Raw genomic sequence first — 25281 nt, 5'->3', positions numbered from 1 at the left:
TTAATGACTCTGCACTTTGTCCTGTTTCAGGCTCCTCACTGCACTCATATTATTTAAAAGGGCTATTTTTTCAAATTGGAAACAGTGAACATCAAGGGTTACAGTGTTTAAGACTGGATGCAGTTTGCACATGACAGGCAGAACCTGTCAGTGTCTGACTTTCTAATGCAGATATTACCCTATTTTCTTCTGTGTGTGAAGTCTCCATATAGACAGGATGGTGCTTCCAGCAGGGTTCTCTACAAAACCTGCCAGCAGGAAAGAACCTTTTTTTTTTTTTTGCTTTTGCAGAAAAAACAGGGATGTTTACATAGGGCCTGTGTGGGATAACAAATAAAGAAAGAAGTGGGATCATCAAAATCAGAAGGCAATGTATTTAGGTGGCTTCAGATCTACTATCTCAACATCTCCTCAGGCTGGAAAGCACTTAGCTAATAAACTTTGTTGTGCATCTTTAGATAATTCATTTCACCTTACCCATGCCATATTTATATCCTCAAGTGGCCTACTAAAGTCTTCCGTGGTTCTGCGGTTATTGATGGAGACTGGCATGGAAGCTGGAGCCTCAGCGGGACAGGATGAGGAAGGCAGATGTTACCATGCTTCTGACACCTACCTCTAATGTGCTCTGAGAGATGAGCATGGCAAAGAACGCTGGTTTGGTATCTGCTCTGGAAGAGGTACTACGTGAGGATGGAGACAAGCCCCACGAAACCTTGGTTAGGCTAGAAAGAAAATAATCTTTCTAAACTGTTGGAAGTGGTAGGAACAAAAAATCCACCCATTTTAATTTCAAAACCAACATGAAACTAGCAGTCTAGAATGTGTTTGAAACTTTTGAGAAATTCATCAGGATATTTTTAACAAACTCCAATTTTGAGTGTAAATCAAAGATAGATGAAGCCACTGAAACCTTTGATACAGTTTTAGGGAGTGTTGAGGAAGTTTTCTTGAGGGAGAGGTAAACATTTGTTGTGGGAAGGTGTCGTGGTTTAAGCCCAGCCGGCAACTAAGCACCACACAGCCGCTCGCTCACTCCCCCCAGGTGGGTTGAGGGAGAGAATCGGAAAAGTAAAAGCGAGAAAGCTCATGGGTTGAGATAAAGACAGTTTAATAGGTAAAGCAAAAGCTGTGCAGGCAAGCAAAACAATTAATTCATTCACCACTTCCCATGGGCAGGCAGGTGTTCAGCCATCTCCAGGAAAGCCGGACTCCATCACGCATAACGGTTACTTGGGAAGACAAACGCCATTACTCCGAATGTCCCCCCCTTCCTTCTTCTTCCCCCAGCTTTATATGCTGAGCATGATGTCATATGGTCTGGAATATCCCTTTGGTCAGTCGGGGTCAGCTGTCCCGGCTGTGTCCCCTCCCAACTTCTTGTGCACCCCCAGCCCAGTCGCTGATAGGGCGGTGTGAGAAGCAGAAAAGGCCTTGACTCTGTGTAAGCCCTGCTGAGCAGTAACTAAAACATCCCTGCTTTATCAACACTGTTTCCAGCACAAATCCAAAACACAGCCCCATACTAGCTACTGTGAAGAAAATTAACTCTACCCCAGCCAAAACCAGCACAGAAGGAAAAACAGTTTCAGGTTGGTGAATTTCAATTGATTTGATTTATTGCCAGTTAATGAACTTTGATTACTGCTTCTGTTATTGGAAAATAAAAGCAAGTAAACAAATAAGCACACTTATGGAAAATACCTCAGCTTCCCTCCGGGCTTCTCCCATGCACCCTCCTGGACACCCCTTCCCCTCACCACAGGTTACACTTGGTCCCTTTGGGAGGGAATGGGAGGCGCAGGAGGTTGAGCTTAGCCACTGGGGTTCCTACTCAGTGGGTCTGGTGTGGTCTCCTCCATCGGCCACAGTCATACCTCCTTCTTGATCGCCTCTTGGTCTCTGCTTGGGCAGCTGTTTGATCTTTCCCTGCTTGGGGCTCTTGCCCTGCTCTGCGTGGCTAGTTTTGCTCCAGCATTTCTCCTGCTCTACTGTCCCTCCTTCCCTCAAGTATTTCTTGTTTCTCCCTTGCTCCTGCTTGGGTGTCTTTCCTGCCCTGGCACTGTGGCTCGTGCCTCCTCCATTCCTCAGTGTCCCTCCTGCTCTGGTATCTCCCTTGTGCCTCCTCCTGTACGTCCTCCTGCTCTCACATTGTTTCTTCTCTGTCTTCCAACTCTGGTGGTGTTTTTCTCTGCATTTGTCACCCTTTCTTAAATATGTTTCTGCAGAGTCTCTAGAAACTCTTCTGCCTGGGTCAGCTTCAGTGCATGATAGGTCTGTTTTGCTCATTGTGGAGCCAGCTGAAACTGCTGTGTCTAGCACAGGGCAGTCCCTGACCTTCTGCAGAGGCCACCCATGCAGCACCCCACTACCAACACCTTGACAGCTATGCCCACCGCAATATTATCTCAGTATTGGATGCTTGTAATACAGTGTTAATTCCTTTGTAAAATGGTTTGTGGTGGTTTGCAAGGTTGTAGTTAGAAGCAAGAATTTCTCCCTCCTCTACATGCTGCTTCTCTACTCCTCCTCTCACATCTGTTGTGGGAGGGCATGAGTTTTTGTTGCTGGATTTCTTGGATTATTTGGGGTTTTTTTTAGGTGGCTTGCATTGGGGATTTCTACCAAGAAGATTTCTAAGGTGGGAGCAGTAGGGCAACAGGGAACTGGGACCCTCTTCCCTGCTGCTTTGCAGCATCAGATCCTGTGCCTGGCACTGTGCTGCCCCTGCCATCCCTCCTTGGGCACTCACAGACTGTGGCACTGCACCAGCACAGCTGTGCTGAGAGACAGGCAGGGAAAGGTGGGATCTGAAAAAGGCCACAGGAAGCAAAAGCAAACCTGGATGGTGCAGTGCAAAGAAGACTTAAGCAACATGAATTAAATGCTATAGATATAGGTATGCACAGTAAAAAAAAAAAAATCTATGCCCATTGTGTTTTCTTGATACTATTATCCGTGCTTGGTGTCTGGTTATTTTGGTATTTTTTGTCTTTAGTGTTTAATACTATTGATTTGGACTGAAGAATTATAAGCGCATATATATGTGAGTGTATGCACCCTAAATAGATCTTTGCCTGAAAAACTAGAATGTGAAATATCTAATATTTATGATTTGATAAAAAGTTGCAACTTACACTCAACTTTCTCTGCTCTTCTTCAAACAAATCTGACTAATGATTTAAAAATTAAAACAGCTCCTTCCTGCCCCAACCTCTAATGTTGGTCTATATAAATGTTTTGCAGAGTAAGCAGTTTAATAATATAGATAGGAAATTAACACTTCAAACAGAAACATACAAGTTCAGGGTTTTTTTTAAACTTATTACAGAGGAATAGTTGTAACAGAGGTTTTAAATCTGAAGTGAGTTCTACTGAAACTCTTTGCACACTACATACTACATTTCTGTCATCAATGGGATTTTTATTTATGTAGTTCTGAACTTTTCTGCTTACCTTCTAAGATTGTTGATGTGACTTAATCTGCTTATAGGCCAAGATCCTAGATTCAAAAGATTAATAGAGCCTTACTTTATTACTCCATAATTATTTTTGTTTACTTCAATAGAACTAACCATATGAACAGAGCAACAAATAACCATCCTAAGCAAATAAATTCACTTGAATGTTTTTGGTTCTGAAGTGGTACAATAGATAGTCATGTTTCTAAAAGCGAAGGAAAGTAAAATAACACAAAAAATTCCTTTTTACTTTGTATATTAATGTAATTTTTAAATGGGTTACTGAAAAGAAATGGAAAACTGATGACACATTTAATACTTGACAGTTAAAAGACCTAAGTTTAGTTGAATTCACCCAAAATATTATAAACATTCACTTATGAACAAATAAGACATACAGGGATGGAAAATCTATTTATTTTATAATGGGGGAATACCAAAACCAACAGGTGACTAGGAGTATCTGGTAACTTGGATGTAATTGATCACTGAAAATTATTAATGAAGAAAAAGAAACTAGACTCATACTTGAGCACCAGAAACTAATTCCAAGATTACATGAATTCAAACTAGAGAAGGAAATCTAACATGTGAGTAAATTATCTGTCAGAGCTCAGGTTCTGACTAACGTAAAAGTTATTGAGAATTACTTGCTCAGCTGTCTGATGAAAAAGAGAAAGGGCAAAGATGAGCAAGGCAATTGGAGATTTGCAAGGTGATTTGGGGCAACTCAAAAATAAGGTGATTTCTTAAAAGATAAAATCCTTCAGAAAAAATAAACCGAAGGGCCCTGATTATTATCTGCATACATACAACTCCAATTCTGATAACTGTAGTCATGGACAGCTCATAAGACTTAAACATGTGCTTTAAAACAAACATATTTATATTAAACTGAGGAGGTATGCAGGCTGGTGCTAATGTAATAAAGATCATAGAATAAAACATATTGTTTTGGGATAGAGTATTAACAGAGAGAAAAACGGAATACTGTACTGAAGAACTACTGAACCACACTATGCAGGTAATCTTGTGAAACCTGATAACATTGTCACATAATCCTTTTTTTCTCATTAACAAGGATATCTATTTTCTGCTTGCATATAACAACTATTTATTAGAGACTTGTACTTTGATTTACTAAATTGTAAGTAATGGTATTTTTTTTATTATTACCATAACCATGAATGATTATTTTTGACCAAAATATAGTTACGATGCTGCTGAATTCTAGTTCTGCTACAGTTTATGGGGGTTCTGTTCCTTTTCTACAATGGCTTGAAGCTAGTGTAATGCTATGAAAGTAAGTTTAATTCATCTGTTTGGTTGAGGAACTTAGAGATGTTCAAACGTAATAACCTGCATCCCTTCATTTTTGAAATTTTTGCTGAATTTGAATAATTTCGGATAGTTGTTGAAAATATAAGTGTAATATTTGTATAGGTATGTTGCAATACTAATGGAATCCTGACCTAATGAAGTTGCATTTTGGTGTTAATGGGGTTATTATGAAATTTAGACTGGAACCTCACTTTTAAAAAAATTATTGTTGCTGCTGTGCAGATAATGAGACTGTCACCAAGACTGCTAATTATTTCTGAAGCGTTAGAACAAGTGAGTTAAAGTTGTCAGTCCTTTGCATTGTATTAGCCATATAGGAGGATCTTCTAGTAATTGTATGCTGTCTACATTCTCATTCCAAACGCATATGGTTTACTTTTTGAAAAAAGTTATGTTTGCAATGGCAGCATCACCTACAGAAAGAGAACAGGTCTTTTGAAGAACATTTTTGAAAGAGACCAACATTTGCTTATGTAAACAGGCGTACACCCTTCTTTTCCCTAAAAAGTGTAGTTCTTACTATAATGTGATATGTGTTGCGACAGCTGAAAATTAGTCAGGATATCAGTCACATGACTGTAAAAGCAATATCCCTCTGCCAATGAAAGATGACATTTACAATCTTCTCTGTAGCTTCATGATGATTTAAGCTCAGCACAAGCCTTGAAAAGGATAGGATTTGCTCTTGCCTTAGTGCTGTCAGGAAGGTTGAGGCCTGATAATGCATGGCAGCGACTTCAGTAACGTATTTGAAGTAGTCAACTACCTGAGCTGGGATCTTTTATTATTCATGCTGTGTCACATCTGTTGGAAGTAAGGCTGCCCAGGATGAAATTTGTGAAAAACTTATTTTAGGTTGAGGAAGATAATCAAGAACTGAAGAATGAGAATAAGGAAATATGAAAAATCTAGATCAGAAAAAAAGAATAAAAAGCCCATTATGATCCATACTAATAAGCCTAGAATTGGATCCTTTCTGTACACTAACAGATGATGGATCAAGTACCTTAGCAAAAATGTGCAATGAGCAGAAACTACAGTGCTTTCTTAATCACATACTGGCAACAAGCAGGAAGCTTTCACTTTATTCTCAGGCTATGAATTAGGGGTGTATTTGATAGTAGCAGAAAGCGGTCATATGAGTTAGCAGTGACGCTTCTTCTGAAGGGCAAATTTGGAAAGAATAGCATAACAGTAATTTGACAGTGCCCTACTATGAACTGTACAAATGCCAGCTAATGACTCTCTATCGACAGGAGAACACACTGCCCTTTTTCTGTCTTTTATAAACTGTTATCTGAGATGCAGGCCACTTCAGGATAAGGTGAATAAAAAGTTTACCAATAACAACATTACTTAATGTGCTGTGGGCGTCTCACTTGTTTGCATCTACATGGGTAGCTGCTTTCTGATTATTGTAATAGTTTTCAATTGATAGTGGTTTCTGTTTTATGATGTTTCGTATGATCTGTAATAAAAGACCAAACTGAAGTCTAAAATATCTATGGTTGTCCAGAGACTAAGAAGGAACCAGTTGTTGGAAAGTTCTGCCCCAGTGACAGCAGACTGGCTATCAGAAAGGGTTGGCTACTTTTTCTCCTACAATTGTCTAGGGACATGTAGGGATTTCCCACTCAGCAATGTAAAATGACAGTCAATCCCACACACACCTTTTTTTTTCTTAACTGTAACGTATTGGGGAATCTTGGTATGTATAAAATGCTGTTGTTCTAATCTACCACTCTTTGCAACCATTTTGCATGTTTGATAGTACCATTCATGTTTAGTAGAACGAACTTGGTGGGTTACAAATTAGAACAAAAACATGTGTTTGATAAGTGAGCCAGTTTACATGACATGGAATCTGTGCTTATTATGGTAGGACAAACTATGGCTGCTAGTATATAAGTGTCCAGGTGCCCCACTCTTTGAACCTGCAGAGCAGATCTCTGTGGAATCATTGTCTTAGCATCTTTTAAAATTTGTTATGGTTAAGGTTAGGTGAATTCAGTGCACTTAGGGGGTGTTTTCCTCCCCGGTCAACTAGATACAAAGTTGGTGTACTCTAGAACCATGGAATCCCAGCCCAGTAGGTGTAAAGCTGCTGCAGATCCCTAGATCCAGCCAGTGGTGAGTCTGGGTGCATATTCCCAGTAGGCACATTCTCACTATACAGACTTGGTTGACCACTAACACATCAAGATAGAATAATGATTTTACAGGCATCACATACACATGAGTGGTACTCACATAAACATGAAAAAACCCCAAAAGACCTGATCCTGTTTTGCTCACCATTAATCTTGCTAGTAGATCTATGCTGAAATGCACCCACAATCTCTTACGCAGTTGTCCTCAGGCACCCAGCCCCTAGAACCCTAGTCCCTCCAGTATGCAGTCCTCAGACCTCTTGTTATACTTGCTGGCTAGTCCAGCTTGAAGTTTGCTCAAGCCTCGCACCCAAATCCTCATGGGTTTCTCTGGCAGCTGGCCCAGACCTTTTGTCTGGTTTGCAGGCTAGACCACTTTGAAGTTCGCCAGTATCTTGCACATTTACACACAGAATTGAGACACAATGAGGAAAATAATTTCAAATTGTATGAGGCCAATTGTATAAGATTCTACAAGCCTAAGTGCCAGGTCCTGCACTTGGGTCACAACAACCCCATGCAACGCTACAGGCTTGGGGACGAGTGGCTGAAAGCTGCACAGTGGAAAAGGACCTGGGGGTGTTGGTCAACAGGTGGCTGAATATGAGCCAGCAGTGTGCCCAGGTGGCCAAGAAGGCCAATGGCATCCTGGTCTGTATCAGAAATAGTGTGGCCAGCAGGACTAGGGAAGTGATCGTCCCTTTGTATTCAGCACTAGTGAGACCGCACCTCGAATACTGTGTTCAGCTTTGGGCCCTTCACTACAAGAAAGATATTGAGGTTCTGGAGTGTGTCCAAAGAACAGCAACAAAACTAGTGAAGGGTCTGGAGCACAAGTCTGATGAGGAGCGGCTGAGGGAACTGGGGTTGTTTAATCTGGAGAAAAGGAGGCTGAGGGGAGACCTTATCACTCTCTACAAGTACTGAAAGAAGCTTATAGTGAGATGGGTGTCCATCTCTTCTCCCATGTAACAAGTGATAGGATGAGAGGAAACTGCCTCAGGTTGTTCCAGGGGACGTTTAGATTGGATATTAGGAAAAAATTCTTTACCAAAAGGGTTGTCAAGCACTGGAACAGGCTGCCCAGGGAGGTGGTTGAGTCACCATCCCTGTAGGTATTTAAAAGATGTGTAGGTGTGGCACTTAGGGATATGGTTGAGAGGTAGACTTGGCAGTGTTATGTTAATGGTCTTAAGGATGTTTTCCAACCTAAATGATTCTATGATGCTATGATTCTATGAAATAGAGTCTAACAAGAGGATAGAACAGGCTATGTCAGTCAGGGACAGATATCAGCCAGACAAGCAATAATGACCAGCATCTTGATTATGGATGACTGACACCTTTTAAGCCCCTTTATCTCCATTTTCCTGTGCTTGTTCTTCCTCCATCCACTTCAACTCTTTTCTCTTCCCAAAAAAACACCCTACCCCTAATAACTTTTTCCCCATTGGCCCCAGTTTCACTACATCTGTACCTAAATTTGGTATGACTGATGTAGTTACTGTGATGTTGTTGGCCTAGCATGGCTCTGCCCCCAAGAAGGTCCCCGACACTCTCCCCATTTATCTGTGAAGTCTGGCCATTTCTCCCCTAGCTTAACGTTACCTGAAATCTCGGTATTCCTCCTAGTGCTCTCATGGCTTTTTTCAGCATCTTGCTATGTTACTTTTTGACATTCACACATGTAAATCATGGTCTATCATGTTTAGAACGCTTGGCAAACCCAAAGAGGGAAAATCATAATTTTACTTTTATTAGCTGGTTTGGAATGCTGCTGTCCCCACACTGAGAAATACCAAGATATTTCAGTAGACTTATTTGGGAAATAAATGCTCTGAAACTGTATTTGCAACCCTTACAAAGACTCCTAGCTGTAACACTTTATTTAACTTTTTTTTTTATTATTCTGAGTGCAGACTTGCAAGGAGGATGATGCAATTTGGGACTTCAGTTGGGCTCATTATAACTATGCACAACAGTTAGCCTTTGCTGGCTGTGCACTTCGCAGCGACACAGGTAAATGCTGGTCTCTTTTGTTACTTGGGATGGGATGGTCCTTCACCTGGCAGTAGCAGTCTTCTAGCTCTTGCTTCCCCGACCCCTGGTATTTTTCTTTTGAGTTAATATTGCTGATTTAACAATTTCCTTTGTGTCTCTTGTTTCAAATTTCTTAACTGGCATAGTTTTAAATTGCATTGTCTGTGTATGTGACACTGTCAGTTTCATTTGCAAACCAATGGTGTTAGCTGTAGTTCAACAACTTTTTTTAATTGATGAAACTGGGCAGAATTCACACAGTTGAACCTCATGAAGCTAGGTCACATTCTGAAGGTGAAATACAGCAATGGGTGGGATTTGTCCATTCCTCTATTTTATTAATGAATGTAGGGGTTGGTCCTTAGTAAAAGTAAAACTGCTTTGGATTTCCTGGAAAAAAAAAAAACAACAAACCAGTATTTATGGACTTGTTTAATTAATTCTAAATAGTTGAATTTTCTCTTCTTTAGAGCTAAGAAATATGTGACTGTATATTGCATGCAAAAGTTCACTCACCTCTTGCTTGTAATTATTTTGTTTAAATTAAAACGTCAGTACTTGGTGATTAAAAAGCTGCCTACAGGGTGTGTCTGAAATAAAACCCTTCCTTCTCTGCCTTACTCATTTTGATGTTTAGCTTTTACTTTAAGTTTTAGGGTAAAACAATTAACCTCTAAACAAAAAATAATGCTGAAAAGACAGTGATGTACATTCCCTGGCTTCTGTTTTCTCTGCTCAATTAGGTTTGTACACTACAATTAGCATAACCCTTCTGTATCCTCACTGCAGAAGTCTTAAGAGCAGAATATGTCTTCATAGGAGGCATGGAGAGTTCATCTCTATTCTTGCACAGAAGTGTAAAAGTCATCAGTCTCTATGTGTTAGTGGTTCACAGTGAGCCTCGTAATACCATAATTAATGTATCTACAATTACATGATACTAATTTATGTCATCAAGTAACATGTTAGTATATTATACCTTCTTTTGAAAGGAAAGCTAACCCAAGTAGGCAAGTATTAAATTAACTGGATACTAAGAAACATCCATTCAAAAGACACTTAAAAAGCACTTTGATTTTCTTTTTGACAAAAAAGGATAGATTTGGCTTCAGACTTGCTGGGTTTCACTTTACCTGATTAGGACACAGAATTATGTACAAAATAGTTCTTATCTTTTCTTCATGCTAGAGACTAATAGAAAATCTCTCTATTCATTTATATATATTTCTTTTAATATAAACCTGAAGCTTTCCAGACTTATGTATCCTGACTACTCAGAAGTGCATTATCATAACCAGATGAAAGCTGATGCTATCTCAAATCCTGTTTGTTCCAAAGACCTTTGAAAATTTGGTCCTTCACCTGTACAATGTCATCAAAGCTATGACTAATTTGTTAGAGTCATAAACCTTAAGTGTAGGAGGAAGGCAGCAGTGTTAATCTATAATATTTTTTGTCCGATGTGCTTGCTACATCACATTTGTCATTCTTGAAAAAAGGAAAGGATAATAGGAACATGATGGTTATTTTTATAGGCAATTAGTTTACACAGGGTAATGCTAGGGAGAAGTCACAGAGGAAAAGTTATTAAAATACTCAGTCAAATCAATGGTATGTCTAATCTTTCAGCCAGAAATTTCCTGCAGCCTAATAGCAGCTCTGCTTTACACCATTGCTTGTTTGAAGGTTTGCAAGAGCTTTGAGTTCCATTGCTCATTAAATTTGGTTACCTAGATCATGATTTCTTTCAGTGGGGGAAATCAAGGTGATTTAGGGAGCTGGGACTAGTAACATGCTTTGCTTCCAAGTAGACTTTTTAATTTTCGTTCCCTGCAGTCCTTCCTGCTCCTTGTTTTCGGCTTTTGTCTCTCCATTCAGCGTGGAGGTCAAGGTAAACTTTTCCTCCTATGCGAAGGTATTCAGATCATTAACAAAGGTGATATCCATCATCCCAGAGGCTGAGAGGTCCGTCCAAGCCCTCCAATCCTTTATGAAAATCTCTCTGAACTACAGGTTTCCATCTCTCTTTCTGCTTGCCCTGTAGCTCAGCTGATCAAAATGAGGGCAACTTTTTCAAGCTGTGCTGTAGAAAGTCTATTCTGAATTCTGTAACCGAAGGAGTCTAGCTCAGCAGGCTTGAGCAGAGAGGAGCAGAGATGAATTGTGTTACAGGATGGCAGACTGCCCTCCTTTCCATCTATATTATTACAAACCCACCTTCAAGTATGTGTTTGAAAAATCCTGTTGCTTCTGCCTTCAAGGAAATAACACCCTAGGTGCAGACAATAGAAAACGCTGTTCTTCAGTAAGAGTCAATAATTTCATAAAGCTTTAGATAAATGAATTAGGGAATAGAAGGCACAAAATTACTTTTAAAAACTTATTAAGTATACTTATAGCATCAGTTTGGCATTCACTTTGTGATCTGAGTAAGCATTACTGAAGAAAATTCAAGTATTAGAGACTTACGTTGCCCATAGAAACAGGTAATAAATTTACCAACATCCTTATTGCTCATAAACATCTGCTACATAGTTGTAATCAAAACAAAGTTCTCGCAGCAGCAAAGGAAACAGCTGCCACATCAAATACAGTGTTGATGTTGCAATGGATTTTATTGACTCCTCTCCCTCATGCAAGATATAACTCTTCAAAAACCTACAATGTACATTTTCCTTTTCAATAATTTACATATTAGACTTGCTTGTCTATGTGAAACATGTTGCAAATGCAAAGAATTCAATATATTGACTGGCAGGAATTTAAACTACATGCTTCTACAATGCCTTTGTTGGGAAAACCTTCGTAAGAAGAAATTGAAAACTTGAGCTGATTTAGGGAAGTAGAAATGTTTCTTATATCAGTGACCAAGGCAAACATTTTTTAATACTTACACTGCTCTTTTCTTGAAAATTTCCTGAATTGAGATTTTTTGGTCTGTTAAAAAAAAAAAAAAATAAAAAAGCAAAACTGTGTGAAGTATTTACTTCTATTTTTTTTTTTTTTTCTGGAAGATGAGATGTGTTATTTATATATGAAAGTGCCAAGAAGACACAGATGGGGAAATAAGTTATGAGCTGTCCTAAGCGACTGGTCCTTTTCAGTATCTATAACATGTAACACATTTCCGTGTTCCCTATGAAGAGAAAGATGGGTGTGAAGTCAAAATTACAGAACCATTCAAGCTGGCGAGCACAGCAGTATGCTGAATTCTGATCCTATTTCTTAGGGTTCTGTTCAGTCAGGTATCTGATCATACATAGTCAAAGAACTTAAAAATATTTTTTTTCCATTGTGTGTGTGTCAAGGGACTTGGTAGACGATTAAAAAACCTGTCACTTGCTACATTTATTTATTTATTTATCAATGTGTTTTCAGGAAAATCACTACGTTCGTAGATGTTAATTTGTAAGAGTGGAAAGAGGAATATTCCCATCCCGACTTATTATTTTTGCCTGTTCAGAGTGAAAATCATTCACTAGTCTCATTAAAAAGGAGATGATTCCTGGCTGATCCCTTCAAGTCAAAAAAGATGCAGAAAAATTTAGCTTCAGGTCAGAGAAGAGAAGGGTTTGTGCTCTGTTGTATGATAGCTTTTTTCTAGATATTTCCTAAGAAGTTAGGGGACAAAAACTGATTTTAATGATCCTAGCAAACTGTGAAATTAAATGCTCAGGAAGTATGCACAAAAATCTATAAGGAGGAGAAACTTGAGCTGGTCATGAACCTTGAATCTGAGGAGGATGTTGTCTGTCTGGAAGACAGAGATTTTCTTTTTCAAATTATTCACTCCAGAGTATAGAATTATAGCAACAAGAGCTGAAGGGAAACTACTTAATCGTCTTGGCTCTCTTCCCTCCAGAGAATGATTTTTCTGAATGCTTCTTGACCCTCTCCCGCCCCCCCAACCTCCTTATCTGAAATTTAATTTTAGTTGTCTAAGGCCTAGAAGGTGGAAATCAAGAGAACTAAAGGATCTTCTGTGACATCTTAGTATCATCCAATGGGTCCTGGTTAAAACAAACCCTACACTCACAAAATCACAGCCCACTACAAGGGGAGATAGAACTGCAAACCTAATTTTTCTCATATTTCTGAGTTCAGTTACTTGCTATTGTAGTGCTAAACTATGAATCACTGGCAGCCAAGGGCCAATGTGTTTGCTGTAAGAATTCCTACCTAGTTAATGTCAACTTGACTTGATCCCATTTGGCTTCTGTGGGATCTAGCTTCTATTCAGCCTTAAGAACTGCAAAGCTCCAGATATACATAAAGGCTCAACTTCACTTATTTGAGGAAATTCAGTGCAAGCAAATAAGCTGGCTTTACAGTTTTGATCCTGTGTATCAAGTGTGCAGAGCTCTTTTGGATTTCATGTTTGGATTTCAGCATCTAATGGTGTACTGTATACTGTACAAAGGGTTATAACACAGACTCCCCCTTGTCCAAGTATGGGGTTACCTGGTGATGTGAAAATAAGGTAGAGGAGAGCACAAAAGAACAGTGAAGACATCACTTGCATCCTGCCTATTAGGGGGTACTTGGGGAGTGTGGTGTGGGGGATACTTGGTTGTTATGTCAGGGAAACCTTGAGTAACATGGTGCACAATGTTCTTGTGAACAGCACAAAAGTTTGGATGTTTCCAATTCCTGCAAAAGAAAAATCAGGACTTTGTTAATGTGATGGGATTTGGAACTGCTTGTCCCCAAATATGTCATAGGACAAAAACCTCTTCAAAAGCCTGGGGAAGCAGGAGAAATTTGTCTCTATGCACTGAACTTGTTGAAGGTCTGGGTAGTCATTGACTACATGAGTTTTTTCTGGCAGTCATGAGGAAATTTAGAAGGAGTTGAGGTTTTCAGGGTACCACATATAAATTATGTCTGTATCAGGAAAGCCTGTTTCTCAAGCATTTTTTATTTAGATTACTTTAAAAAAATTTAGCTGCTATTAAAAATAAAATAACCTCAACAAAAGTTAATTGTGAAGAGGAAAATGAACCAACAAAATTATCCTTATCCCATGTGGATTAAAGGAAGTATTTGGAACGATCCTGCAAGATGAACCACAGCAATTTCAAATCCTTTTTAGTGAGTTAACTGCAATGCAGCATTCTGGCCTGGCATTCTAATTTATCTGTCATTTACTCTTTCCTCTCTGAATTACCTTTGATACTGCCAGTGAATGCAGTTATCAACAATTAACCTTAACAAGGCCAGTGCCAATGTAATTTTATATTACAGAACAGAATAGCCTTTTCATTGAGGGTTTGAGGTGATGTGGAAAAGACTTCACTGATGTTTATATGTCTCTTCATTCTTAAATAAAGACAAGATCAGAACAAAACTGCAAAAATATTTACTCCCTTAAGTCTAAAAATACTTTTTGCTTTTTGCTTTTTGCTTTTGGGCTTACATTCCCCTAAGAATGTTCCAGACTAACAAGGCAAGATCACTTTTGCTCTCTATCTCAGTATCTGCCTCTTGAAGCAGTAACAGAGCTTTAACAAAAACTGGGAGTTTTCTAATCACAGGGAAAGGACACTTCAGGGTTCAAGCCTCTCATTGGAAAGGGCAGTGAATCAAGATCTTCCTACTATCTTTTACAACATCAAACAGTCCTTCAAGCTGCTTAATTTCTTTTAATAAAAGTCCTAATTACTTTGTCTTGCGCTAAACTCAGTGGTATCCATCTTAATTGTCTTAAATGTGCTCAGATATGCCATGTATGCTTTAGACATGGTCCAATCTGGCACTTTCGGTAGTTTGAGACAGATGATGGCCAGTCCCCAAAAGCATAGTTCCTGAGCCCTACTCTAGAGTTTCACAGAAATTGGGGTGGGCGGGGGGGAAGTGTTTTGAACATACTAATTTTTAACTTAGATCAGCAACACAGTGTTTCAGTTTTTTAAAATGCCTGTGAACAGTGCAGAATGTAACTCCACAATAGTCTGTTTTCTGACTGTTATCTGGAAGGTCCCAAATTTATAGGCCTAAATACGCTGTGTAATTTATGTATATATGTAACGTATAATCCTGTATCTGTCCCCTTGGGCCACGTTGTTTTTATTCAAGTAGTTTTGTCCAATTTGTGAATGCTTCCATGGCTTTTCTGAGTTCTTCAGTTATAGTTATGCTGCAGAACTCTGAATATACCGAAATACATTACCCTAGCATATGTGACAGTGCTGAATTTACCTTCTTCTAAGGCCAAAATCACAACGTAGTTGTGAAGACAAAGTAGACAAGATAATCTATTGTGATTTCGTATTTATCAAATTGTAAATTTGTTCTTTTGTCTTCCGTGGTCCTGAGGCATATCTCCCCAATGCTGGCCTGCGTCAACCATCTCTATCTTTTGTTTACTTAAATCAGTTCAGCAACCTGCCTTTCCACACATTCTCGTATGATGCTTCTTTGAATAAACTGTCAGCAGTGGATCACCATGACCTTGGACTAATCTGCTCTTTTTAAGCTTTTGCCATCTATCTCTTTCATCATGCTGCACAATAATTTCTCTTAGAGAATAATCTACTGGTAGTCCGGAGTCTTCTCCAGTTTCTGTTCCTAGGAAAATGTTCCAGTCTGGGTCCTGGGCTGTGATGCTATGTTTTTGCTCATCAGATTCAAAATTTCACTGAGAAATGTGGCCAGTTTTACCTCATTTTTGGCTTCTATATTTACACCTGAAATAAGGAAATAAAAGATCAGAGTAATCTGAAAAGACCAAATAATGCAATAGCTTTGTGAACAGAGCCAGAAAGAAAAACTTCTGACAGAAAGTATATTCCAAATTAGAGCCAAAGCAAATGTCAAAATACTTGAACACTGTACATTTGTACTTTATTTGTCTGGGCTTTGGTAACCCTTCAGATGATCTTGACCAAAATATATGATTCATAATAGTTTTAAATCAGTCCCTTTAAAAGTGTTCCTTGCAAGTGCTTTGAATGCATGACAACATGACCTACAAATATAACTAATTTGGAACCTCTCCAGAGTTCCCATCCAGGTAATTCTAACTTATGAACAGCACAAAAATCTATCTGTACCTTAGCAATATTTGTGATGGTCTACAGTGCCTGAACACAGCCAGGTAGTACAAACAGTTGGTTTAGTTTCCTGAATTTCAAGAAAAAAAAAAAATGTTACAGAAAATGGGGACTGAGTGGCTAAGTCTAACAAGGCTACTCATGCGCTGAGTATGCTCTGTTTTTTCTACATTGATATCTATGGTATAGGACTTTAAAAACCTGTTGTGGTTTAACCCCAGCCATCAACTAAGCAGCACACAGCTGCTTGCTCACTCCTGCTCTGCCCCAGCGGGATGAGGGAGACAATCAGAAAAGTAAAAGTGAGAAAGCTCATGGGTTGGGATAAGAACAGTTTAATAAATCACAGGATCACAGAATCACACAATCACTATGGTTGGAAAAGACCTGTAAAATCAAGCCCAACCATCAACTAACACCACCATGCCCATTAAACCATGACCCACAATGCCTCATCCACACTTTCCTTGAATGCCTCTAAGGATGGTGACTCCACCACTTCCCTGGGCAGCCTGTTCCAGTGTCTCACCACTCTCTCAGTAAAGGAATTTTTCCTAATATCCAGCCTAAACATCCCCTGGAACAACTTGAGGCCATTTCATCTTGTCCTGTCACTTGTCACTTGGGAGAAGAGGCCAACACCCACCTCTCTGCAACCCCCTTTCAGGTAATTGTAGAGAGCAATAAGGTCTCCCCTCAGCCTCCTCTTCTCCAGATTGAACAACCCCAGTTCCCTCAGCCGCTCCTCATAAGACTTGTGCTCCAGACCCCTCACCAGCTTTGTCGCCCTTCTCTGGACACGCTCCAGAACCTCAATGTCCTTCCTGTAGTGAGAGGCCCAAAACTAATAATAATAACAATGATGATGATGATGATGATGATAATAATAATCATAATAATAGTAATAGTAATAGTAATAGTAATAATAGTAATGAAAAGGAAAATAACAACAACAACAAAAACCCAAGAAAGACAAGTGATGAAAATGAAAATAATTGCTCACCACCCTCCAACCAATGCCCAGCCTGTCCCCAAGCAGCGGTCTCCTGGCCAGGTTCCCCCCTAGTTTATATACTGAGCATGACGTCATATGGTCTGGAATATCCCTTTGGTCAGTCGGGGTCAGCTGTCCCGGCTGTGTCCCCTCCCAACTTCTTGTGCACCCCCAGCCCACTCGCTGGTGGGGTGATGTGAGAAGCAGAAAAGGCCTTGACTTTGTGTAAGCACCGCTCAGCAGTAACTAAAACATCCCTGCTTTATCAACATTGTTTCCAGCCCAAATCCAAAACACAGCCCCATACTAACTACTACGAAGAAAATTAACTATCCCAGCCAAAACAAGCACAAAACCTTACTGCATACCTGAAGTCTGCACAAGCCATCTCTTGTTACGAGGTGGATAGGTCAAATGCCAAATTTGCTGATTTCTTGAGTTTATTGATGCTGAGGTTGTCAACAGAAATAATCATACCTAGGGTGACTAAGGATTAATTCAATGCAATTATAAGTAACCTAGTTATAAACCCCTGAAATAGCATTGCTGACAATGTGATGTGTAGCAGAGTTAGTGAGTGCTGGATTAGTTTGTTAATTCACCACTTCATACTGCAGAAGAGTTTCTATTTCTGTTTTCTTTTCTTTTTATGTTTTCTAATGCCTGTTTGCATCTCTGTCTGCATCTCCTTCGCATTCCAATGCTTATTGAACAAAATCTTCTGTGAAAAGGGAACAAAAAGTAAAGCTGTGTTTAAATATTCATTTGAAAATGACATTTCTTCAGGGAAATCGATTATAATGAGCAATGTTTACTAAAAGCTCTTAATATAAGTGGTTACACATAATCAAGAAGACTGAAAAATTCCTAGCTGCACTCAGCTTGCAGCTCAATTTCTAGCCAATAGCTCTTTAAACAGTAGAGGCTGTAATAAAAGGTCAGTCAAATAACTACCACTGGCTTGTATCTCTCAGCAGATGCAGTGTACAATATCTGTTTTGAGGCAGGCAATGTATTTCTTTTCATGGGTGAAAACTCTGCATTCTCTTTCTATTGAACATTTCTGGTAAAGCAGTATGCATCACATCACTGTAGCGTGCTCAGCTACATACATACATTTAGGTAGGTCACTCTTTTTCAGTGTCAAAAGTTACTCAGTGTTCAGCTATTTGTAAACTGGAAACATAGATCTTTGATAATCAGCAAAAGCAGTATCCCTGTGTGTCAGTAGATGACTACTGTTGGCTGCCAGCTACATTGTTTTGAGTAGAAGTAATTTATACTTAGAGACAATATGAAAGTAAGATTTATGTCACTGCTGTGGTACAACAGTGTGTTGGTAAGGAGGCATGTGTACGTAATATTATACATGAGTATTTATATCTGTATTTGTATGTATGCATATATGTGTGTTTGTGTACAAAAAATACCTTAGGATTATGTATTTGGACAGCATGTACCCATGTCTTCTGTTGCCTAAATTCTTATTTCATCTAAGTGCGTATATAAAAGCTGACAAGGAGAAAAACAATCTCTAGATGAACTTAATCACAAAATCCTTTATTTATAACAGACAATTCAGCAAAATAAGAAGTATGTGAACAGCTAAGAATAAGCACTTGTAACAAAATCTGAAACATGTACTTCTGTTTTGTTATATCCACTCTCCAGGGTTCCCTTCCTCTTCCCTTCCCTATTTTTTGAACAGACATAATGCTTTATTGAGCAAAACTTTCTACAAGGCCAATGGAAGGTCTCACCATGAGGATGACCGCAGACCTGTCTTGCTATCGATGACATTTTTATTCGCTGGAGGGTGATTAGGGAGTAATCTTTTGTGTCTACTTATAGAATGAGGCTACTTGTAGTCTCAGAGGACTTCACATGGTCTTTTAGGGTTGATGGTATTGAGCCTACTGAATGCCTCCTCTAAAATAAAAAATGAAAATTTTAATTTAGAACTGTACTGTCAATACGAATTCATAATAGAAGAATTGACAAGGGCACTTGGCATTCTAATCATCCAATTTCTCTAGAATCCTTCTACCATTTAAAGCATGTGCAAATTTGTCTGTCAACCGTCTATTGTTGATGCAGTGAGTATGTTGAAACTATGTACATATGTCAGTCAACATTCTGTTGGTAAATTAACATTGAATTTAGTCACATAAGGAAGGAACTGCCTGAGCCCTTTTGGCATGCCCAGAATTTCAACTTTAAGCCTGTTATGAGCCAGGGCTGTAATGGCTGAATTTCAACACAGCATACTGACTTTCTTGCTGATATTTTCAAGTAGCTAGGAAATGGAATAATTCATGTGGAGGAACCTCAAGTGATAAGTGGTCACTGAATAAACAAGGTGAACTGTATTTTGTGCTTTTGTTTAAAACTTGAAGATATAATTTTTGTTCATGTATCTCCTTTTTTTAGGCAGGTGAAATACAGCGTAGTGTTTCTTACTCTAAGGTTTTTAGCTGCCTTAGAATCTCGGAAGCAATGAGTTACCATGGATACAAGTGTATTCCCCCATGTTCCTAATCAAAAGTGTCATATGATCTGTCCCCATTTGCAAGTGTTCACATTTCACACACAACTATTTGTAAAGTCCCCTTTTAGACACAAAATGTATTCTACATAAATACAGAAACATGTTTTCCTTCCTAGAAGCAGAATAAAGTAATTTCATCAAGTGGCAGAGGAAAACTGGGATATTATTGCAAATGAGACCAATGAAATCTTTAGTATAAATGAGATCAAAATTTGGATCTAGTCTTCAGCTGACAGACTAAGGTGGCTGCTCCAAGTTCAGAATAATTACTCATTGTGGATTATAACACCAGACAGCACCATATTTATAACAGCAAATCATCCGTTAAAAAAACCAAACACAACAACTTATGCCTCAAAGCAGCAATTCTTGCTGTTAGGTTTGTATTTTTCTCTTCGATAGTGAAAGTCCAACAGTATGTTTCAAAGTGCTTTTCTAAGAACAAAAGAAAAATATCCATTTTTTTGTTATAGCTGATTAGTTAATTTCCACAGTTCACCTAGGATCAGAAATATTTGATATCATTAGTTTCACCTTATTAATATGAAAGCTGCCATGGCAAGTTTTTTCTGACAAGAATGGAAAAAATTATTGGTAACAAGGTCATTGCTGCTCCTTTGGGAAGTTGGTTGCTCATTCTCAAACACCTCCGTATGTGTGCCAGCATAGTTTTTTTTGTGGCCATGTGAAAAGGCAGACCATATAAATTGATCTAAGTTAGAAATAAGCTGGGGAAAAACATAGAGGTTGCATGATGTCTTTCAGGCCTATCACTTTGTGGTCTGGTTCGTTACATTGCTGTGAAAGTACCTGTGCTGCCTAACAGAGGATCATGTCGGATAGGAGTAAAAGGAGTATGTGAGATTCAAGTGGAAAAGTCTGATATACAGCTAAATTCTAATGAGGTGACTACTGAAGCCTACATGGCAGCCTTCAGAAATAAAAGACATCATGCTGTACATGAAAAAATTCTGCTCTATTTGCAAGTTGAAAAGAAAAAGTGTTGCTATATTTGCAGATTCTAAATTTAAGAACAGTAACTGAAGGCATATCATCTCTATCTTCATAGGTAATACTGAGTGATGAGAAGACACTATCTACAGTGATACAGACACCAATTGTTTGGATTTACATATTCTCACATTTTAAGGTTTATTTTGTTTGTTAGTTTTACCCTTTTATACACAATCTGTCACTGTAGTTTGCTTTTATATTTTTTTTTTTTTTCTCAGTGTTCTTTCTAATTACTTTCTGGCAAGCTTGTCACTACAGGTAGAAATATATCAAGCATGCATATGGGCAGAGTCCTTTTAAATACCATTCTTTTGTGTGACTTGCAGATGTAAGCATTGTAATATTGATACTTTTTTTTTTGTATGTAAGCTCTCTCAAGGAATGATCTTTACAAACATATACATTTCTTTTATAAAATCTACATTTCTTTCATGTTATTTGTTCATCAGTCAGTGCAGAAGAGTAGTCCTCTCAGCTTCAGTGGATTATTTCCAAGCTTTAATAGGAAAGTAAACACACTTTGCTGAGATGTGAAGCTTGACAGGGTTTCATGCAAGAAGATGGTGCTGTTCAGAACTTTGCTGGTTGTCCGTGCAGTGAAAGAGTGTATTGATCAGCACACACAGGGGGATGAAACTCCAGCATGAGAACAGAATGTAATGGGAAAGCTTCAATTTATTAATTTTTAGGGTGAACAATGAAGGATACGTTATTATAAAAAAATCCATTTGTTTATTTGAATCCAGTGTGCATTTACTTGACTGCAAGTTGAATAGCAGTATTTGATGGCTGTCTTTATTAAAGGAGAGCTGGGAACCTACATCATCTTGCCCTTTTTCCAAAAAGTAGGAAGGTGCAGCTGAATGCTTATCTTACTCATTTATATTTGGAAAATGGGAACAGCTGAAATTCTTGGATAAAATGGACAGCAGCAACTAGCCATGAAAAAATAAAGCTTTCTTAAATAATCCCTGGTGTGGTAGCACTGGGCTTAATAACTAGCCTATTTTTTTAATTCCAATCGTGAGCTTCAAAGACTGTGTGAAAAATATTAAAAACTCAGCAGAACAACATATTGAAATTCTTTTAAACAGTCATTTTGTCTCTGGTTTCCAAACTGGAATGCCTCTCACTTCTTGTGTGTGGAACGCCTGGAAAATATGAAGAACTGAAGTTTATTTCACTTTCTACACTTAAAATCAAGATATTTTCAGAACTGCCATGAGAGCTGTAGAACTTGCAAAAAAAATACTCAGTGGAAAGTCAGCAGTATGCCAAATATGTTACTGCAGTCCATGAAGTCTTGGGCATGAGTAGTTTTTTTCTGAATAGGAAGAGCTGTTAGTCTCAAGATTTGCGTCCAATTTCATCTTTGAACCCTAATGTTAATCTAGCAACAGGACAAGAGGAAATAGCCTCAGGTTGCACCAGGGAAGGTTTAGACTGTATATTAGGAAAAATTTCTTTACTGAGAGAGTGATGAAACACTGGAACAGGCTGCCCAGGGAAGTGGTGGAGTCACCCTCACTGTAGGTTTTCAAGGAGCGTGTGGATGAGGCGTTGTGGGACATGGTTTAATGGACATGGTGGTGTTGGTTGATGGTTGGACTTAATGATCTTACAGGTCTTTTCCAACCGTAGTGATTGTGTGATTCTGTGATTCTGTGGATAAGCATTATGGACTGCAGGATTTATGAGGAGAGAAAGATATTTAGATTGCTGCTCTAGTGGAAAGAGATCAAGTGCTTTTCATAGCTTACAAAGTCAGGTGATACTTAGACAAAAATTTGCAGATGTGCTGTGCCATAGACAAGAATGTAAATGTTTCTATCACATAAAATGTATGTGGAATATGGTGATAATATTACTCTCTGCATCTCAATATATTAGTCTGCCAGAAGGTGAAAAGCCAAAGTAAGAGGTTGCTAAGGAAAAGCAGTATCTTACTAACTACAGATTAGATTAGTTAAATGGCCTAGATACGAAACATCTTTTCAAAAAGCCAGATTCATAGCCAAATAAGAGGACTATCCAACCCCAACGTTAGTGAGAGGGAAGTTTTGCTGTGTAACTTTTCTAAGAGCAAAACTGACAAAACTTTGTTTTAGAAGATACCCAACCAGAAAGGCAGGAGTATTTCTTCTCGTGGGATGCAGTTTAGTAGCTGATTGTATGACTCCTAAAATGTAGTTCTGGCGTAGATTGTGTAACAAGTTTTTTACCTGCAAATGTGAGACTATGCCAGTAAAGGGGCTCATGGCTGCGTTCTCAGGAAATACATACACCTCAGGTTATGGCCTTCAACTCTCCTTTCTCCCCTGTTATGCTTTCTTAGCTACTAAAAGCAGTTCCATACCAGTGGCTTCCACTTAACACCTTTGTGTATTTCATACTGAAATGTCTCTGTTTCTAGCCCAAGCCAAACACTGCTTTCCTAGAAGTTATAGGTATTTAAAAAGATCATGGATTATGATATATATTGACTATATCCTTTATACATAATTTAATGTTTGGTTCATTCTTAGTTTTTACTAGGGGCAATGCCCCTAGTGCACCTCCTGTGGAATAGGGTACAGATCTACAAGTAAAACACTTGTCTGCATAGCACTTCTGTTTCTAGATGACTGTACTAATTAAAGTAGGGCAGACCCAACAGGAAAGATTGAGGGAATGCAGTTTCAGAATGACCTTTATCTTTTTATGTATTGTATTGATGGCTGGACTTGATGATCTTACAGGTCTTTTCCAACCTTAATGATTTTGTGATTCTATGATTCTGTATTCATCTTGCATGGGAGATTTGTCCGCATTTTTTTGCAGAGTTTGCACTCTGGGCATTCCCTTGTCTAATGACTTCTATGAAAATACTTAGGTAGCAACTAGTTCACTGAATAAAGTGCAGCAACTTTTCAGGGGACTGCCCATCACTGTTGTGCACATGTCCCCCTTCTTCCCCCTCAAGAAAATTTTATTTGATCTGAGCTAATGCACAAGTGGGTTACTACTGCATTTTTTGCAAATGAACTATTGCTATGAAATTACCTAGTTTTAATTCCAAATTGTCTAATTTGAACTTCGGTTGTATTTCACAGCTTTGACCATAGTGCACATATTTTTTTAAACTGACTTATGCTCTTGTTATATTAAAATCCACAGGATATTTTATACAACGCCATACTGTTGAGAATGCCCAGAAATTAGGAAAGTTGTATTGGTTTTAAATGAATTAAAGAAAGTAATACCATTGGAAGATGAAAAGTCTCTCTTCAGTGTTTGTCAGTTAAATTAAAGCTCTTTTCTGGCATGTGAGTTCCTGATTATGCTAGGGGGAAAGAAAGTCCGTATGTCTTTTGAAATTCATTGGCTCAATGATTTTACCAAGTGATCACTTTCAGCCAAGATCATGCTTTTCTTTACATTAAATTCATAAATAATTCTGGTAGTTCCTCAAGCTGGCCCTCTCCGACTTCCTCTCACCTCCTTGCTGGATGCAAGCCTATGTTGCTTGTTGTTTAAATCATAATGCAGGAGACTATAAAGTGTGTGTGTGTATGGCTGTGTTTGTTTGTAGATGCATATTCTAAAAAACGCATGTGAGATAGTGATAATCATTTCTGTCTTGTGCCTCTTATTGGCAAAATCATCCGTTACCAAGTATTTTGCCAGGTGTCCAAACAAAGTAAATCTTACAGTTATCAAAATTACCTCAGTTTTTAATGTTGGCATCTGTGTTACTCTTCTCAAAATATTCATAAATTAATTGATAGTTGGGAACAGACTGAATGGAACTGTCTTATGTTTTTTAAAAAGATCTTTGTGAATATACTGATGAAAAGTAGACTATGTCAATAAAACCTAGAGGCCTTAAAAATAATTTAAAAATACCGGTTTAGTTGCTTTGCTGCAGACTAGTGAAAGAACAGCTTCTCAAACTACTCAGGTTTGTGATACGATGAATAAAAGAAGGAAGTGGAGGCAACTGAGAAATTAACACACACACATGTATATTTAAATGATCAACAGTGTTCAGACAACATTAATTCCTTAGGCTGTGTCTTTAATACCATACCTTCCCTTCCCCCCAGTTCTCCTAGGTTGGCTGATTTATTGTCAGAGCAACCCTAAGTATAGTTTAATTAGGAACTCTGGCCAAATTATGGTCTGTTCAGACCCCTGAATGAACTTGAGAGCTGCCTGGGATCCTGACATGACATTATGCTGCAGCTCACTTGGCACATTGCTTGAGCTGGATTTGTGCACTGATTTTCAGGAGCTAACAGCTGACATCCATCTATATCTTTGGTGTGGAACATTTTCTAGCAGGAACTGAACTCTTGAGAAATATTTATATTTCTTTGTTGTTTGTTTGGTTGGGTTTTCCTTTCTACCATTAAATAAAGGGGTAAAACAGGTGTGAGAATTTCACTGACAAGTATTCTTTTCTGTTGACAACAGAACTGCTTCATAGCTTGCTTTATCTCCTAGATCATCTCTGTATCACTGGAATTTCTTTACTGGCTAAAATAAATGAAAATAACATATGGATTAATATATATTGTGCAGGTAAAACACACTAGAATAATGCTGCAAGAACATTAAAGCCATATGCAGAAAGTTTTAGCAAGCAGTTCATTGTAATGTTAGTGTGTTCCCTTCAAAGATGTTGCATACTTACAGAACT

The 25281-nt window shown here is 38.5% G+C and overlaps 1 long non-coding RNA gene across 1 annotated transcript in view; it reads left to right on the top strand.

The window, feature by feature from the left end:
• The first annotated feature begins 1394 nt into the window (after positions 1 to 1394).
• LOC132320771 (uncharacterized) overlaps positions 1395 to 25281 on the top strand; it is a 41859-nt gene continuing 17972 nt past the window's right edge. The window contains exons 1-2 of the long non-coding RNA XR_009484589.1: positions 1395 to 1592; positions 8872 to 8971. This is a non-coding gene — a long non-coding RNA (uncharacterized LOC132320771). The remainder of the gene's footprint in view (positions 1593 to 8871; positions 8972 to 25281) is intronic.

The sequence above is a fragment of the Gavia stellata genome, chromosome Z, assembly GCF_030936135.1.
Source record: "Gavia stellata isolate bGavSte3 chromosome Z, bGavSte3.hap2, whole genome shotgun sequence".
Classification (NCBI taxonomy): Eukaryota; Metazoa; Chordata; class Aves; order Gaviiformes; family Gaviidae; genus Gavia; species Gavia stellata.
Note: the sequence above shows the minus strand (reverse complement) of the source record. Positions and strands in the feature narration are given on the sequence as shown.